Source organism: Cebidichthys violaceus, unplaced genomic scaffold (assembly GCF_023349555.1).
Source record: "Cebidichthys violaceus isolate CVI_PGR_0920_01 unplaced genomic scaffold, fCebVio1.0.p SCAF_17, whole genome shotgun sequence".
Lineage (NCBI taxonomy): Eukaryota > Metazoa > Chordata > Actinopteri > Perciformes > Stichaeidae > Cebidichthys > Cebidichthys violaceus.
The window spans coordinates 5,712,856-5,723,850 of NW_027176340.1; the positions used below are offsets into that span (position 1 = coordinate 5,712,856).

A 10,995-nucleotide genomic window follows, 5' to 3' on the forward strand; every position below is an offset into this window, starting at 1 on the left:
CCCTCTGTCAAATGACACTATAAGTAGGTGACTGAAGACATGTCGGATGACATCAAACAACAGACCACAGCTCGATATAAGGCAAGCGGTCATTTTGCATTACAAATGGACGAATCTACAGAAACAAATAGTTTTACTGGTTTATGTGAAACATGTGGGACGGGGACTGACAGGAACTAGAGAGCTCCCTACTACTACGACTGCAGACGACATCTTCAGCTCAGGTTCAAACTGCACCATCTTTTCATTAAATACATTTGAGAAATTGAATATTTGGGTCGCGGCTGATCAATAAGGGGTGATGGTGGGTCCCGCAGCCAGACCAGTTGAGAACCAGTTTCAACCACACTGGCCAAACTTCTGATTTACTTGACGGCCATGCAGGGATTGTTTTCCTGGAGTGTATGTACGACCAGATGTGTATTTTAAGCACAGCCTATGGTTCACATTGAACTATGTATAATGCTGAGATATAGCCAGTTTGATGAGTGCAGGACTAAATGTGTCATTATGCACATTACACAAATGCAGACAGTTACATACAGATTAATGACCGACCACTTTCCTCTCCTTTCCCTCAAAAAGCAAACACCACATGACCAAACAAAGACCTTTTCAATGTTATGAAACATGTCAATACAAGCGAGTGTAATGAGGAGGCTCTGGTTGTAACAGTCAGGCTACTTATTCACAATCTTAAACTCATAACATTATTTTAGTGCCATTTGAAGAAACTCAGTAAATTAGTTAACAAATGGAATAAACTTTGACCTTAATAGTATGTATTTTTAGCAAAGCTTCAACAATAAAATATATATATATATATATATATATATTTTATTTATGCACTATATTTTTTACAATAGACATATATATATATATATATATATATATATATATATATATATATATATATATATATATATATATATATATATATATACACACACACACACACACATATATACTTACATATATATATACATATTTATACATATAGATATATTTATATACATATATATACATACAGTATATATATATATGTATACACATATATACATATGTGTATACATATATGTATGATTATTATATGTATGACTGACTATTGTATCTGAAGTTATATGTGTGTGTGTGTGTGTGTGTGTGTGTGTGTGTGTGTGTGTGTGTGTGTGTGTGTGTGTGTGTGAGACAATTGCTCCGTGTTCTAATTTATGCGGAGTCTTGTCACTCAAGATGTTAGTGACGTCACTGACATCTTGAGTGACAGGACTCCTTCTACTAGAAGGTATTCTCTACATATTGGACAAACCACTTGGCAGTCACACAGTGGAGCTGATCAGATTAGAGATACTACTTAGAGTTTTTTCTCATTATGCTTAACTTTCTGATACCAGTGGATCTTCAAGAAACATCAAGAAATGTCCATCATTTGTAGAAGGAGAAGGCCACTTTTCACGTTATGACTGGCATTTAATGACTTTCATGAATAGCTTTTGTTGGTTAGTTTAGCTGTAAAGATTAGTTCAAGTCTTGCAGCAGGTATACGGTAGGTATAGGTCTCTCTCTCTCTCCTCTCTTACAGGTACACACACCTATTGGGGTAAGTCTTTCCTCTTTGGTTTTCTTTTATTGTTATTTTGTTATATTCAGTACTTGAAGTGGAAAAAAGTGACAGTTCTCCCTTTATTCAAATGTTGGTGTGTTTTTATGTTTAAATATCTGTTGTTGTCACAGTAAAGACACCATCGAGGGATCTACGTGACGTGCGGTTACCAACGCGGGTGCGACAAGTGATACAGTCACCATCGAGGGATCTACGTGACGTGCGGTCACCAACGCGGGTGCGACAAGTGATACAGTCACCATCGAGGGATCTACGTGACGTGCGGTCACCAACGCGGGTGCGACAAGTGATACAGTCACCATCGAGGGATCTACGTGACGTGCGGTCACCAACGCGGGTGCGACAAGTGATACAGTCACCATCGAGGGATCTACGTGACGTGCGGTCACCAACGCGGGTGCGACAAGTGATACAGTCACCATCGAGGGATCTACGTGACGTGCGGTCACCAACGCGGGTGGGTTAAAAGATTAGTTCAAGTCTTGCAGCAGGTATACGGTAGGTATAGGTCTCTCTCCTCTCTCACAGGTACACACACCTATTGGGGTAAGTTTTTCCTCTTTGATTTTCTTTTATTGTTATTTTGTTATATTCAGTGCTTGAAGTGGAAAAAAGTGAAAGTTCTCCCTTTATTCAAATGTTGGTGTGTTTTTATGTTTAAATATCTGTTGTTGTCACTGTAAAGACACCATCAAGGGATCTACGTGACGTGCAGTCACCAACGTGGGTGCGACAAGCGATACAGTCACCATCGAGGGATCTACATGACGTGCGGTCACCAACGTGGGTGTGACAAGTGATACAGTCACCATCGAGGGATCTACGTGACGTGCGGTCACCAACGCGAGTGCGACAAGTGATACAGTCACCATCGAGGGATCTACGTGACGTGCGGTCACCAACGGGGGTGCGACAAGTGATACAGTCACCATCGAGGGATCTACGTGACGTGCGGTCACCAACGGGGGTGCGACAAGTGATACAGTCACCATCGAGGGATCTGCGTGACTTATTTATGTGATTTATTCCCCCCAACTGGAAATAAATGTATCTTCTTAATTTTTTAAATTCATGATGAAGCGTCTTCAATGTCATAAGGTTTTCCTTACTAAATTTGAGACTGATCTGGTCAACTGGCAAGGAGGAGTAAATAAAAGTATAAAATGTGACATTTCCTTTTGCCAGCAGGTGGCGCTATGAGTTATTGAACATCTTGGCATTGACATATGCTCATTCTTGAATTAGCATCATGCATATGTAATTTTTTGCAGATTGAATAATGTACCTTGGAGTTATAACAACTTTATTGTTCATGCCGAATGAGGCAAAATGGCTGCCACGTCAAGGTTCTTCCATGAAAACTCACCAATTTGATAATTTTCATCACAAAGGCCTGAAGAGCATCCTCACCAAATTTGAGGTTGATCCCATGAATGAGCAGTTTGCAAAAATGTTTTTTTCACAAAAGTCAAAATGGCGGAAATCGACACGACTTTGTTGTGCTCAGGCCCTAATTAGCATCACTACTTAATGTGATTTAAGAAGCTATATAAGCATACAACTGCTATATAAGTTTCTGCAACAAGTATAGATTGTACTACTACACTACATTATTATTAAAAAAAAGCATGTACACAGTAGCAATGGATAAAAAAAATGTAAGCGCCACTACCATGATGGCTACATGTGTGTGTAAGAACAGCCTGTCCTGGAAGAAGAGTGACAACATGTACAACTCAAGGACAACTTCAATGCCACAACAATTCCACACAATGACAAATGATTGTGACTCTAGTATGACCTTACTGTTGTACAGTATATTACTGCGAACATCAATGCACACCCCCAGAGTACAATGTTGTTTAATTCTGGACTGCTGATGTTTTTTGCTAGAGATCAAGGTTTTTCACACCTCTAGTCCGACTAAACCCCATGACCTGCAGGATAACACTGACCCAAAACCATTTCATGTCTTTATTACCAACGTGATAGTGTCAATGCCATATAAAATGGTATATACACATTCCAGTTCATATTGCAGATATATAAATGACACTGTAGGGATTGGTATGGTTAGGATTTTATCGATACTAGTACTCTTATCGATACTCGGTTCGGTTCCTTAGCGATACTCTTCTTAGAAAAGAACCGACACAGCTGCTCCTCTTATTAATAACTATATATTAAACAACTCAATATACACTGACAGACTTATTAGTTGCTACTTACATCCCTTTGACTCCACTGTTGAGAAGGGGTGCAGGCCTTTGACAATGAACTGGGTAACAGCCCTGTGACCTGTGTCATCTTCCCTGTAGCTGCTATAGTGAAGGGACTTGGGCTGGGCTTTCAACACATCCTAAAGATTAAAATATGATGCCAGTACACAGGTGGGGAAATTCTGACAGCCCATTCAGTCCAGATGCTGGCATGGCAAACCAGTTCTTGAGCAACTACGCTAACTTTCTGGAAAGATGGGACTGACTCTTCAGCCGTGGGCATGACTTCCTGACTTTCTTACTTTCCACAGCTGTCACAACATCCAACCCCAGGGGCTTTGGTTTTTCAGTGTGCCATACACACATACGGTTTACTTACGTTGTTGAAGACATTTCTCCAAAACACGTAAGTACGAGAAAGTTCATTAATGTTGAATCAAGGTTCCATCCTAAACGTCTTATTTACTGACATTGTGTACACCATATACATGTAGAGTTTGTCGAATTTTGCTAAAATTTGCTAGGCACAATTTGTCTTTAACTTCCAATTGTCTTCATCAGACACAATGAATTCATGACTGATTCAACACTTACAGTATATCTTAGAGCCATACCTCAAAGAGTGCCCAGTCCACATGGGATTACACAAAACGTCCTCCAAAGTCAACAACAAAATACAGTTTGTAATTGCCCTCAAGAAGAGCATATAAAAGCCTTTTTCTGATTTGACGTCATGGGCAGACTGGCCATCGCGAAGTTCGGAAAGACTCCAGAATGGCCGATCCCGGGCTTTATTTCAGTCCCAGTACGTCCCTGTCTGACGCCCCTATAGTTAAGGTTTGATCAGATTCAGGCCCAAAAACAACTTTGTTAGAGTTAGAGAAAGATCATGTTTGGGTTAAAATAACTACTTGGATAAGGTTGTGTGGTCCTTCTCCCACATGGTTAAAATAACTTCCTGGTTAAGGTTGGGGACCGATCGCCGTCATGGTTAAAAAACAAACAAACAAACAGGAAACAAACTGGTCTGTCAACATTTTGTTGACCCATACTACCAAGTCGACCTTCTCTCTCTGAGGACTTTCCTCTTTTTCACCCTAGGACACAAGTCACAATTCATACGGCTGCTTAAGGCTTTGACACCTGAACGTAAATATATGTTGTTTTTGGGGATTTGCTGAAATGACTGATCCTGTTGTTTTTAGTTTTAGTTTACTTTAAGTCATTACTTACATTACAAACAAATAAAACATTAACAAATTGAACATGCAACATTTTTTTTCATTTTTCTCATCAGCCAACCGGCCAGATGTTCCCAAATAATATTAATAATATGAGTTCATTGAATGTTCTGGAGTAGAGTTTGTTTATTGGATGATATTTGGGATATTTGTCATTATAATGAATTTGCACAAGCATAGGGAATCATATTATTCTCAAATAAGACACAAAAAACAGGGTCATTTCACTTCACTCAACTAGTGTATCAACACACCTTACTTTTCACACTTCAGCTCCAACAATTGCTTCTGTGACTTCTCTTTTGTGATACTGGCATTTACAGTAACTGAAGGCACATGCATCCTGCTGCATGTTGACCCCCGTAGTTTTGCTGAGTTCAACTATCTTCGCAAAAAAGAAAAATGGCATTCCACACAGATCGGTTCCACAAAATAAACAAAAATTGGTTTCATAAAGCAAATACAGAAGATCCATCCTCCAACAGCATATCAGAGGAAATGGGTTCAATCCTTTTTTTCCAAACCTAATTTTTCTATCATACTCTAAAATAACAACCAAATGTTTGGTAGACATGCTCTATTTTGAGTGATTCAATTTGTTCCTGCCACTGAGCAATTAGCAATTAGCTATCCCTTTCACCAACAAAATGTGTACTCCCACCATGTAACATAAAAATCTCCCTCTCTTTTCTAATGCCACACAGTGAATTCTGGGGGTGTGTAACAAAGAACAGCAAGTCAGCAGGAAGGAACTTAAGTGACCACTCAAGAGGTACCTGCTGCGCCTCATACGTGGCAGGAATTTTAAGCCTAGTGGGTAGGAGTATGAAAAATTCAAAAAACAATGCATGTATAAAACATACACAGAAACATACGATACTAAGAGCATTTGAAAGTAATATACAGACCGATATCTACTACAAGTTAGTTATGTACAAGTTTGTCACTTACATTCTTGTAATGTGCAATTCTTCTAAAATGAAACTCTGCAAGTTCTCTAGTCTCACGGAAGGCTTTGTTGAGCAAAAGGTTTGACCTGAATGCACCCAATACAAACAGCCCACTGTAAGCTCTTTAATGTGTGAGTCTAGATTATTTAACTGCAAGTGCTGAAAGTCCACTTTTGCCAAGATTTAGACGTCAGGCAAGTAGACCTAGCATGGCAAACAAAAGCATAACTAGACATCCCTTATAATAAGGTAAACAGCCGCACAAAGCTCAATTGGGTAATAAACACTAATGTAAAAATGTGGCTGCTTATTAAAGGTAATGTAATCTGACAACTACAATTCAAAGTATTAACCGCAGTCAATTTACAGGTCAAACAGACAAATATTTTAGAGGCAGTCCTGCCAACATCAAAATGGTGAAACAAACACATAACAATTGCTTGTTTTATGTGTGTTGTTAATTAAAAAAAAAAAAGTGTCCTTCACAGAAGAATAACTGCATTCATTCAGTGAACACTGTCTGTGAGAAAACCCTGGCCACACTATTGACACAAATTCAACTTAACGCTGCGTACCCAGAGCTATAAATAACATTTTATACAATATATAAAGCGGATTATGACGTGTGTAAACCCAATGGGTATAAAACCGAACACTAAAAATATACAACGAAACGGATAAGTAATAGCTGTGATCTGAAGTTACTAATTGGCACATCTGGACGGTCAAAGGCACCATGTATCACTGTGAGATTCCACCATAGAAAACATCCAGTCAGTCAAGCAGGGTTGACAAGAGAGAGAACAGAGAAGAACAACACAGAAGAAACATAATCATCCGTCTGTCCAGAGATTCTGTGAGGGCCATAATGCCTGCAATAGTGTTTTTGATTGTTGCAGTGAGAATTGGTCACGGTTAAATCGATTCTAACACTGTGCTATGATATGCAAATGACAGACAGAAGGAACACTAAATCTGCAGCAGTAATTAAACGTCCTAAATGGCTCATTAGAATTCATGATTTTATTAGCTAATCAAGTGTTTAATTTGGGGATGCTTGTGTAAACATAACAAAAATGAAAAAAAAAAATCTGAATTATCTAAATGCTGAATTGACTGGAGTGTCTATTTCTGGCCATTTCTACAGCTGGATCAATTGCTGAACCAACCTTCATTTAGGAACTACAAAAGACGCTAATTGTAGCCACACAATAAGATATTACCTTTTATTACGTTGCAAACACAAACAAACTAAGGAATGATGTATGCACTCTTAACTGACAGAGTCAGAGGAGCAGTAGTAATGGAGCTACTGCAGTCTGCCTTTCAAACGATTTTGATACGGTTTCCCCTTTAATTAAGAGGAGACACCCCAGGTGAATAGGGTAAAACAATGTAGGAAGATATCACCATTAAACGTCCCCAGTTGATTCCTTACATTAAGGTTATTATTTCTGCATGACAGATTTTCTGAAAATAAGTTTAAATATGTAAATTAGGCATGAAATATGTGACGACTTGCATAACTTTTCAGATCAGAAATCGGAACATTGGATAAAGCCAGGTAAAAAAAATATTTTTGTTGAAATATTGGTTTTCACCAAGGGAAAGATATCTTTTTTTAACTCCATATATCAGAAAATACCGTCAACAGCCATAAAAAGTACTTTTTCACCATCTTTTTAGAAAGAAAGTATTAATTAAATAAGTCTATGGAAGATATAATGTAAACAAACCTCTCTGTAAAAACATTCAAAAATGTAGATTGGAACTGTGAAGTTTTAAGCACTGCTGAAGTCATTTTGAGAAAACGGCCTTTCAAAGATATGTATTCTAAAATCCCATATATTTTGCAAGACACGACAGGGGAACAGGTCAAAAAAAAGTTTTTTGAAACTGTGTTTAGATATGTAAATTAGGCATTATACAACAATAACTTTTTATGAAAGTGGGAGAAATTTACAGACGCCAACAGACAAAGTGCAGTGAAATATAGACCTAAATGTGTATTTTGGATGTTTTCCTTACAATAGTCTGAAAGAAGACCTAGCCCAAAATCTCAAAATTGAAAAGTGCATGAAAAATAATGTTTTTGCCTAGGCTGTCTCTCATAAAGGAAGATTGTTTTACACACACTGGGTCTTGTTTTCATAGTTTTGGCCAAAACTCCTGCTGGGTATTACAGGATTTTACTCACTTTTTCACGGCTGGAATTTGGGAACATGGCAACGCTGGTAGCCACAGCTTCACAGCTGAGCCAAAAGGAACAGGCATCTAATACGGCAATACTAACTCATATATCGGGCTTTGCTATTTACCCTCTCGAGGCTCCGCCTCAGCATTGAGAAAGGATTATCAGCTTCTGATGACAGCCAATATCTCAGGAAAATGACTACTGATCCTGGTCTCATTCTGGGCTTGGGGAACCGTCCAGGGAACCTCGTCTGGTGGAGACTGACGTGTGTTTTTGGGGACATATCCAGACCGTAGATTCTAAAATACATGTTTGGAAGTGCAGCAACCACAGTCCTACAATATCCATAACTATGCTTAGCCGCGTCCACCTTTCAAATAAGTGGTTTTATTACTGTGCAAGTGGCTTTTTTGAAAACAGTCACATTGTTTACAATAGGGATGTCACAAGTACCAATTCTTCGGTATCAACTCCAAGCCAAAATTCTGAGAACGTGAGAGATCAGCGCTCATTTACATCCTGTAGTCACCTCAACAAAGATTTGGTTAGATTTGAATAACTAGCAGGTATCAAGGCTATTTGCTTGTAAAGACAAATAATAGAGACCCTGAGGGCGTATTTGTAATTCGGCCTCAAGTGTAACACTTCAACTTCCTTAATCCCAACAGTTTAAAATCTACTGCAAGTAGAAGAAAAGGCTGTTCATAATACTCATCATAATACTGTCTGCTGGAAATTACATAATGTCCTCCGTCACAGCAGAATGGGATCATAAATAAAACATTGGAAAGAAACGTCACTGTAACTTATAATAACGTGGTTCACATTGTACAAATTGAGCATCTGATGCTTAGCTCTGTGATTCAAATGCAATGGTAAACCCAAAGAGGCGCAAATTGGGGCTACTCTGAGTCCTCCAGCTCTCAGTGAAAAGTAACGGGAAATAGGTCGCCTTGTTATATCATCAGCCAATCATGAGGTCTTCAAACTGTATAATATGACGAAAGATGATACCCCATGTGTAGCATGTGTAGCTTACATCCACACAAACAGAAGTGGGCACTAAGAAAGCAATCGGTTGCTTCCATCCCGTCCGCTCCTCTGCATACCTGCGGCAGAATACACGTCTCTGTGGCAACTATAGCGCAGACAGAACGGGTAGCAACAGAGTGTCATTCCCGCCGACGCGTCTCACTACGGATGCCAGAGCATCTCCCACCATCACCGACGTCCGGCAGCGGTCTACTAACCACCGCGACACGGACAAACTAACGAGGGGAACGCAAAAACTAGAATGAACCCCCCTCCCACCCCACTCACTGGATATGTGGGAGATGTTTCCCAAATCCGAAGCGTGTCCTACCTGTTTTCTGCTGTTCCAGGCGGGAGAGGAGGAGGAGGAGGAGGAGGAGCAGGCGCATCAGGATGAAGATAGATGCCGCATTTAGAAGATCGGGAGATCGCGTAGTGGTGCGCCCTCGTTCAGTCAGGACGCAGGTCCCGACACTTTGCGCTCCGTTACTGGTGGCGCACAGCTTCTCCTACATGCGGGTGAAGGGCACAAGTGTTGCGCAACATTATCAATTGAATCCTCTTTTTTTTTTAAGTTAAATTATTGGCTTTTCCATCTACTACCTCCCTGCTTTACATTTTAGACTAACGTTATCCTTTTCGTCATAATTTCCTGTGAAGATGCCACAAAAGTGCATTCACATAAATTGCAGACTGTTTGCTTTAACCATGTATGTATGCTTTTTAATGACAGCCATGATAATAAACAAAGGCTCCCTTACCAACGGCGTATGTGTCACGTAAGCCCTCGTGTCAACATTTGAAACTTTGTCGTGAGCTTAGCTTAGCTAGCGGCATGTCGAGTCATCGAGCATTCAAGATGTACGCTGTTAATGCTAACTTGCTAGCTTGCTAGCATCTGGTTTTCTTAACAATAAACTCCAAGTCAAACAACACTTACGGCAAGTTTGGAGAAGTTTCCTCAGCAGCATTTGAAGCAGCATTAAGACCTTTGTGTCGGCAGGGGGAAAAATGCAGAAAACACAAAACGCTTAACTGAAAAAATATATTATGGAATATCCAAATATTCATATGGTGTGCGTCGGATGACTCATAACCTCAGTAGTTTAATAAAAATCCTAGTTAGATTGCTAGATATAGTGTCAGTGAATGCTCTGCTCACAGATATTCAAATAGTTAAAGTCAATATTGAACTTTCAAAAAGACAAAAAGGGACAGGCTATAGTGCAGTTTGTAAGGCAATACACAAAGACATCTGAGCTTGGGTGTTTATTCCCTCCACTGCATCCTTCCTCTGAATTGAAATATAAATATTTTTTTTAAAATTCGAGGTGCCACAAATACTTGCACGACATTGGGGGGGCAGGTTAATTCCTTTGAGATCACAGATCTTCTTACAGCCAAAATAACAAAACACACCTAATTCTTTTCCCCACCCTCTCACCTATTGTGCTCGCTTGTTTGAGGTTGTATTTTGCTGCTGTCATTCTGCAGTGGGCAACATGCAGAGCGCTGAGAAACTGATTTACTGGCAGAGATTTAGATTTTTTTTCCATTACGCAGCAGCACACACGTGTTGCCAGGGTGGGTTGGCTGGAAACAGTTCTTATTGGCGTTTGTATTCTTGAAAGCACACCTGTCTTTATCCTGCACTGTGGCAAAAAACTTTTGTTCTTTGTCAACTGTCACTGCAGCACACTGTAATTAGTTTTGTTGTGCATTATTAGAGTTAGTT

At 39.5% G+C, this 10,995-nt stretch overlaps 1 protein-coding gene across 1 annotated transcript in view; it reads right to left on the bottom strand.

Annotated features, from left to right (window-relative positions):
* The window catches only part of atp2b2 (ATPase plasma membrane Ca2+ transporting 2), a 125,879-nt gene extending 116,244 nt beyond the window's left edge, over window positions 1-9,635 (bottom strand). Inside the window, exon 1 of the mRNA XM_068712313.1 lies at window positions 9,592-9,635. The gene's annotated coding sequence lies outside the window, so the exon portion shown is untranslated. The remainder of the gene's footprint in view (window positions 1-9,591) is intronic.
* Between the last annotated feature and the right edge of the window lie 1,360 nt (window positions 9,636-10,995).